Genomic DNA, 8,736 nt, shown 5'->3' with positions numbered 1-8,736 from the left:
ACCACGCCCCTGAGCCCCGCGCCGCCCCCTCCCCTCCGGGCTCTAGTTTGTTTTTAATTTGAAAAGTCCTCCTCTTCCTTCTCTCCTTCCCCGCCCCGCCCCTCTACTCCGCTCCGCGGAGAAACTTAGACCCCGGGCTTGGCGTCGCGAGTGCGGAGAAGACACAGCGGGCCGGGCGGTGAGTGGGGTCGGGCGGCGTGCGAGGAGCGGGATCCCGGAGGCGCGGGCGCGGTGCTGGGTGGTAGGAGAGGCCGGGAGCTGGCGGACGCGGAGACGCGCGGCGTCCTGGACCGGCACTGGCCGGCCCGCTGTGCCGCGCGCTGCATCCTCAGGTGGTGCCGGAGTTTCGGGGCTCCGGGCGCGCGTCTGTCGGGAGACGCGGCGGGACAGGCAGAGCCTCTTTCCATCCCCGGGTTGGGGGTCGGGGCCCCCTGGACCTTAACATGAGCTGCAGCGGCCCCGGAATGAAAGCTTTCTGTTGGGAAGACCGTTCTGCAGGAGCAAAAATGCGCTCTGGGAGAGTTGGCTGCCCTTCCCGGCCCTCCCCGTCTCCTTTCTAGCGTCTTCTGCGGGAGGAAGGCGCGTTCTGGGGCCCGCTCTGTCTCGCAGGCCGGGTCCTGCCTGATGGGGCTTCTCATGCGTCTCTCGCAGGCATTCCCTTGGCGCTGCACTCAGGTACTCCCGCCAGGCTGATTCGATTCGCAGGTAAAAGGGTTTGTGGTAACTTCACAAATTTGGCGGGCAGATGGGCGGGGGTTACTGGAGAGAACCCTTCTCTCATTTTGAAAATGCGGACAAACTGGGGTGATGTAATTTATTTTGGGGTGTACTTGCGATGTTTCTATAAAATAAAACGTTTATGTTTCAAGACTTAGATTTTTCTTTCATTTATTTTCTGGTATTTTTATCTTAGGATCTACAATTCAGTTGAGTTTTTAATTCTATATTGCGTGTTTAAAATGTAGCTACCAAAACGAGTTCAGATGAAACTTATTAGGCATTAAGATTGATTTCCCACCGTATAAAAAAAAAGATTGATTTTCCCACCTACTTAAGAATATGTATTTAATATTTTACTCAATTGTTTTGGTTAATTTTGAAATACTAGCGTCATTTCCATTAGATTTGGGAAAGCCAAGAATGCTCCTCATGACCTTCTGTGACGTTGTGAATTGTATAGACCAGTGATATCAGGCAAGGGAACACATTAACATTCAGATTAGGAAAAAAAGAAAAGAAATTATCTCTTTTTACACATAATGTGATTGTGTATCTTGAATGTCTGTAGGAAGCAACTGAAAATATCCTGGAAAAAGAATTTAATGAAGTGTCTGGTTGCATCTAACCATAATTAATAGATATCAATAGATGTTACATAAACAAAAAATACAATTGAACAAAATAAACCGTTCAGTTTAGCCTGAAATAACACGAAATGGAAAACTTATTAAAAAGTAAAACTACAGACATGAAAATACAATGAATGTATAAGTAAAAATGCAATAAGATACGTTTTTCTAAAGATATAATTCCTTTAAGAGAATATGTAAATTAAATAGATTCCTAACTGAATTTTTCTGTTTCTAAGTCAACTGTTTAGCCCTTGTGGAAAAACAGTAGATATATTTACTACATAATAAAAGGTATTATCAAACTATAGTGATTAAAAGACAGTGGAGTAGGGAATAGACCAGACAAGTCAATGAAACTGAAGAGACAAACAAGAATAAAAGGAATGCTTCCATTTTATAAGCATACATTATATTTTATTTTATTTTAAAGATTTTATTTATTTATTTGAGAGAATGAGAGAGAGCACATGAGGGGGGGAAGGTCAGAGGGAGAAGCAGACTCCCTGCTGAGCAGGGAGCCTGATGCGGGACTCCATCCGGGGACTCCAGGATCATGACCTGAGCCGAAGGCAGTCGCTTAACCAACTGAGCCACCCAGGCGCCCCTAAACATACATTTTAAATCAAGTAGTGGGGAAGAAATGACATGTAATTGATCATGCTTAAATAATGAGGTATTTATTTGGGAAAACTAATAATAAAACTGGAACTTTCTTACTCTTAGCACACAAATGTGATCTAGATGACTTATTAATTTTAATATAAAGGTATGAAATCTGAAAGTAAAAGAAGAAAACCTGAATGAGTATTTGTGAACATGGCATGTGGGTACAGTGTTTTTGAGGTTGATAGAAAAACCTACAGCCTATTTAGGGACATGGTTCGTACTAACAATTCGCATTCAGAAAACAAATAGAGGAATTGTTGACAGAAAAAGAGCTAATTATAGTAGTATGCCTAGAACTCTAATTAAGCCTTTTAAAATCAATTTGAGGACATAGTTCAAAGCAAGAGAAATGCAAATGGAAATCAGTATCCTCAGCCATGCTAATTATCAGAAAAGTACAATTAAAATAAGAGTTTTTGTGTGTTTTACTGATTTTGAAAGTCTGATAATATTAAGCATTGTTGATAATGAGTTGAGAGAAATACAGTCTAACAAACTCTTAGTGGAAATGTATTGATAAAGCTTTTTTATGGTGGTAGCTATTAAACTTTTCAAATATTCAGTTATTGGAGTTTATCATGCTCTTAGGCATGCAAATAAAAATCTGTGTCAAAGATGGTCACAGTAGTATTGTTTGTAATACAGAAAACTTGGAAACAATTTCATAACCATTGATTGGGATTTGGTTACATAATTTATGGTACATCCAAAGATGAGGTGATGTATAGTTTAAAACAGTTGATAGCTCTAAATGTTCTAAAGTGGAAATATGTCCAAAGTATATTATAAGTTCGAACACAGAAAACAAGTTGAAACAGTATATATATAAATAGAATATATATACAGTAACATTTTTGTAAATAATGTAGAACTAGACTGAATTATATTGTGTGTATTCATGTTCTCTTAGTTCTATAATGTATGTGTGTCTAAGGAAAAAGTGATGTTATTATAATAGGAAAAATAATAATAAAGATCCTGGAAGTGTATTTAGTAATTTACATAGAATAATTCCTTTCTGGGCGCCTGGGTGGCTCAGTTGGTTAAGCGACTGCCTTCGGCTCAGGTCATGATCCTGGAGTCCTGGGGTCGAGTCCCGCATCGGACTCCCTGCTCAGTAGGGAGTCTGCTTCTCCCTCTGACCCTCCCCCCTCTCATGTGCTCTCTCCCTCTCTCATTCTCGCTCAAATAAATAAAATCTTTAAAAAAATAAAAAATTAAAAAAATTAAATTAAAAAAAGAATAATTCCTTTCTGGATATATTAGTTGTCATTCAATGTAGAAAAAAAATTTTTTTTTCACAAATCTTTCCGTGTTGTTCTCTTCATTTACTTTATTTGTGAATGTCCTCTTTCAGCTTCTTCCTTTGAAAATCTCTTCGTTCATCTCTGAGGGCTGAGATGTTTCTTAGAGGCATATAACTGAAAACTTTTGCCTGAGGGATTTCACAGCTTGTTAACTTTCTTACAAACAAAAAATGCAGGAATGTTCATGTTCTTTATGTTTCTCAGCAGCATTGTACTAAAATTAAAATTAACCTTTACAGTATTTCAGGATGAGAGAGAGATGCTTAAAAAAAAATAAAATTGACCTACAAAAAGTAAAAAAGAACGTATGGCAAAAATGAAGAAAAAAATAAAGGACAGATTTTGGGGAAAAATTCTTAAAGTTCTAATACTATTCATATTAATAAAATCTAAAAAAAGACAAATGGAAAAATGGACAAATGATAAACAGTTCAGAGAAATGGAGTTGCAAATTACTTTTAAACGTAATAAAAACTGCTCAACTTCCTCATGAGATATGAAAAATAGAATGGTTTTACTTTTCAGATTGTCAATGACAAAAATGTTGATAACACATCATATTAGGACTCTTAACACATTTTTGTCTCATGTGAATTGATTCTCATCCTTTGGAATACAGTTTGAGAGTATATATCAAAATAAAAATGCACAAAACTTTGATCCAGCAGTTCTGCTTCCAGGAATTTAATACACAGGTACACAAAGAAGTATATGTAAGTCTATTTTAGCATGGTTTTAATTGCAGGTATTTGGAAACTATTTAAATTTTCATCATTGATAGGCCAGTTAAAACTGATGATTACCAGAATGGAGCTGGGCAGGGGGAGGGGTTAAATATGTGATGGGGATGAAGGAGTGCGCTTGTGATGAGCACAGGGCCATGTATGGGAGTATTGAATAACTATATTGTACACCTGAAACTAATATAACACTATGTTAACTAACTGGAACTTAAATAAAAACTTAAAAAAAATAGGCCAATTAAATAAATTGGTACGGCCATTAAAAAGAATAAGGTTATATGAATTGTAGTCAACATCAAGACATTTTTAACACATGAAGAAACAAAATACAGAAAGGTGTGTAGAGGACTGTCATTTGTATGAAAAGACATATATATTAGTTTATGTATACTTAGAAAATCTCATGGAAGACAAAAAGTCCATCTGTGGTTGCCTTTTGAAATGAGAAATGAGGATCTAGGTAGGAGAGATTTTTACTTTTCTGGTATAAATATATGTACTCCTTGACTACTTGATTAATTCCAGTGTTTGTTTGCAAATAATACCTATTTTAAAATATGTTCTTTTAAATGTAAGGTTTCTTACCAAAATGATTTAATTGTAAGTCATATGCCATCCTGTTTTGTTAGTTTTTAATACTAGAAGACTAGCCAGAAAATGACCCAATAAGGCATTTTCTGGTAATCTTCCAGGTATCATAATTGACACGGTAATGTTTCCTTAAATGTGTTGTATAAATATTATGATAATATTACTCTTCTGATATTTTTGTACTCCAGGTAACAAAACCCCCTTAAAAGCTAAAATGGAGAGACCTAATATTCTTTTCAAACAATTGAAACCAATTTAATGTCTAATAAAAGCTATTTATGAACTGTGGCTATCACTTTGCTTCCATTTAAAGATTTATTTTGAGAGAGAGAGCAAGTGCTCATGTGGGCACATGCACAGGAGCGCTGCAGAAGTGGCAGAGGCAGAGGGAGAATATCAAGCACATTTCCTGCTGAGCACAGAGCCCTATGTGGGGCTCAATCTGAGGACCCTGAGATCATGACCTGAGCCCAAATCAAGAGTAGGACACTCAATCCACTGAGCCACCCAGGTGTCCTGCTTTGCTTCCATTTCATCTCATTCTTTTACTTCATTTTTTAAAGATTTATTTGAGAGCGAAAAAGTGCACACACGAGTCGGGGAAGACGCAGAGGGAGAGGGAGAGAAGCAGACTCCCTACTGAGCATGCAGAGCCTGCCCTAGGGCTTGATCTCAGAAACCTGAGATCATGACCGGAGCCTAAACCAAGAGTCAGACACTTAACTGACTGAGCCACCCAGGCGCCTCCTAATCTCATTCTTTTATTTTAAAACAAAGCCAAATAACCAACCTGCAAGATTCTTCTCTGCTAAAAAGAAAGAAATATTCCACCACAGACCTTTTGTTTGGAAGGAATCATGGTGTGACCGAAAAAAGAAATATGTTTATATAGGTTATGAAAACATAACAGTAAAAATTGATTAGATTTTTTTTTAAATTTTTTAATTTAAAAATTAGATTTTTTTTTTTATTTATTTGAGAGGGAGAGAATGAGAGACAGAGAACATGAGAGGGAAGAGGGTCAGAGGGAGAAGCAGACTCCCTGCTGAGCAGGGAGCCTGATACGGGACTCAATCCCGGAACTCCAGGATCATGACCTGAGACAGAGGCAGTCCCTTAACCAACTGAGCCACCCAGGCGCCCCCAAAATTGATTAGATTTTACCAACATTTTTATTTGTTCCTAGTGAAAACCACAGTTTCTTTGAAGTTTTTTGTAGGTCTGATTTCATGCAAAGATTAATTAATTAAATATATGTGCTACAAATCATGTTAATGAGAGATTCTGTGCATGTTCGGGACATTTCTACTGCATATTTTATCCTCAAGTAACAGACCTAGGTTTATCTTGTTAGTGCAACCCTTTGTAATAGCTTTTTGAGTAGGATAGTTTCTTAATTCTAGCTGTGTAACAGCAACCTGTTAAGTTGCCAAGGTATGGAACAGAAAGTGACTGAATTCTTCACGGTCATTGGACTTTAATCCATTCATATTGAGCCCATTCAACTATCCGGTTCCCTAGTAACCAAGAAACCCATAAAACTAATCAACACAATTATACATACTCACAGGAGCCAAGATTTTGGCTTAAAGTCTATAAAGAGAATTGTACTTGGAACTGTGTGTAAAACATTTCAACTTTGGTGAGCTTGAGATCTGAATAGTTACAGATACACTACAAGAGAATATATTGTCAGTTTTATTTCTTTTTTTTTAATTCAGATTATAAATACTAGATTATATTCCTTGTATCACTTAAAAATTTTACAGCATATTTTGGATTTCTTTGAACTTCAGAAGAGATTTACTTGGGTTTACCAGTGAGGTTTGAGGAAAAATTTAGATAGGTATTGCATTAGTAAATTGAAGATTTAATTGAGTTTATTAAGATATGATTCCTTTTGAAGATGGATTTTTACTTGGGAAAGAGATCTGTAGTTTTAGATGGGTGGGTGTGTGGTGAGGGGTATATCAGAATCATGTGGGAAATGGTTTCAAGCCTCATACACTTAGAGAAAGAAGTCCCCTAGATTTGCGATTCTTAGAGTATGATCCTAAATCAGCAATGTCAGCGTCACCTGGTCTGACATGCTATGTGGCATATTTGGAATAGTTCCAGACGTCCTTTTTTCTCCTTTTTAAAGATTTTATTTATTTGACAGAAAGAGAGGGAGAGTACAGAGGGAGAAGCAGACTCCCCACTGAGCAGAGAGCCCAATGCGGGGCTCCATCTCATGACCCTTAGATCATGACCTGAGCCGAAGGCAGATGCTTAAAACCACAGAGCCACCCAGGCGCCCCCTGCTCCTTCCACCTTGAGAATTATTGTGCTTGATTGCTGAGGTACAGATTTTTTGTGTGGGAAGGAACTTTGGAAATCAATTTGTTCAAACTTTCATGCTTGATTACCTAGCACATTTTATTTGTATGTGTTCTATGTGACTAAAGTTCTCTTTACGAAATATTTGCAGTTTTTTCAGTTTAAGTGTGATGAAAATTTCATATTTACATTCACAAGAAGAAACTGGGCCATATTATTTAATAACATATTTAGCAAATTTGACCTTCTTAAATATTCCTAACAATATTGGGTTAAGAAGGCAGAGAAATGTTTACATATATTTTGGAAATGTTAATATCGAATGGTGACTTAATATTTGGAAAATTTTTGTAGGGAAGTTGCATATCCTATTAATCTTTTAAAAATTTCTACTATGTCAAGTAACTTTGAATAGCATTTTAGCAAAAGTTAAAAAAAAACTTCGTCATAATCTAAGAATATTTACTTTAAAAATATCCTTAGCAACTCTATCCAGCTAAAAAATCTACCCAAAACACCACTATTGTATTCAGCTGTAGAAAGTGTTAATTTTTATTTCAATTTTATTTTCTCAAATTTTTTTGTATTTTAATGGGGGTTTATATGCTCATAAAAGTTTTGAAAGTTTTCCCAGTAGAAAAGAAATAAAAGATCTGCAAATTTGATTATGTCCCAGATTTTTGGAATCATTTTTTTTTTTAAGATTTTATTTATTTATTCATGAGAGAGAGAAGAGGCAGAGGGAGAAGCAGGCTCCCAGTGGAGCAAGGAGTCTGCTGCTGGACTCAATCCCAGGACCCCGGGATCATGACTTGAGCCAAAGGCAGACTAACCGACTGAGCCACTCAGGCGCAAGGAATCATTCTCTTAGTTGTTTATAATATGTGCATATGCATTATATGTTTCTATATTTGAATAATTAAATATTCCCAGTAGAAATGTATTTCATCCCTTAATTTTTTTTTCTTTCTAATGGCAGTGTTAGGCCTTTATCCAAGGAAGGATAATGAGATACATTTAAACAGGTGATGACTTTATTGAGGCATGATGAGGTGGATTTTGCTGGATTCATGATACTATTTGCTTTGTGATACCTGTGAAAAGTCCTTAACCTAAACTATGTATGCAGTGTTTTTGCAGAATATTTCGTTTTTGTGAGAAGAATTGACCCCACACGGAATCTACTGTATGATCATTGCAATAGCTAAACCCAGAAAGCTACTGACTTTGATAAATTTACCATGGGACAATCACATTTTTAAGGAGAGAAGGAAATTGTTAATAATGTAAAGTTCTCCAAATTTAAATGTAAATCAACTAGTTTGCAAGTAGATAATGAAAGATGATATCAGTAGTATTTCAGCTACCCAAGGAAGTTATATTAACTATAGTTGAACTCCACATGAGGTCAGTCTTGGGGGAAATTGCTATATGAATAACTTTCAGCTTATAAAATCCTTGGAAAATATATATGCTTCTGGGAGTTCACCACATTCATGACCTATTGTTTTCATTCAGTTCAAAATATTTTCTTAATTCCCTTGATATATCTTTTTTGACTATGGATTATTTAGAAGTGTGTTGTTTTTATTTCTAGGTGGTTGGAGATTTTCCTGTTACTCTTCAGTTAGTGATTTCCAGCTACATTACAGTATGGTCAGAAAACACACTTTGATTTTAATCTTTTGTAATTTTTTTTTAAGATTTTATTTATTTGAGAGAGAGAGCACGAGCGAGCACTAGTGGGTCGGGGAGGGA

The 8,736-nt window shown here is 36.6% G+C and overlaps 1 protein-coding gene across 3 annotated transcripts in view; it reads left to right on the top strand.

The window, feature by feature from the left end:
* The first annotated feature begins 47 nt into the window (after positions 1 to 47).
* The window catches only part of PLSCR4 (phospholipid scramblase 4), a 53,946-nt gene continuing 45,257 nt past the window's right edge, over positions 48 to 8,736 (top strand). For 2 of the 3 annotated variants that reach the window (XM_027587290.2, XM_035724235.1), the window contains exons 1-2: positions 48 to 178; positions 652 to 705. The gene's annotated coding sequence lies outside the window, so the exon portion shown is untranslated. The remainder of the gene's footprint in view (positions 179 to 651; positions 706 to 8,736) is intronic. The other variant, XM_035724236.1, reaches the window with a different exon arrangement.

Source organism: Zalophus californianus, chromosome 1, assembly GCF_009762305.2.
Source record: "Zalophus californianus isolate mZalCal1 chromosome 1, mZalCal1.pri.v2, whole genome shotgun sequence".
In the NCBI taxonomy this organism is placed as follows: domain Eukaryota; kingdom Metazoa; phylum Chordata; class Mammalia; order Carnivora; family Otariidae; genus Zalophus; species Zalophus californianus.
This window is presented reverse-complemented; position numbering and strand designations above follow the sequence as displayed.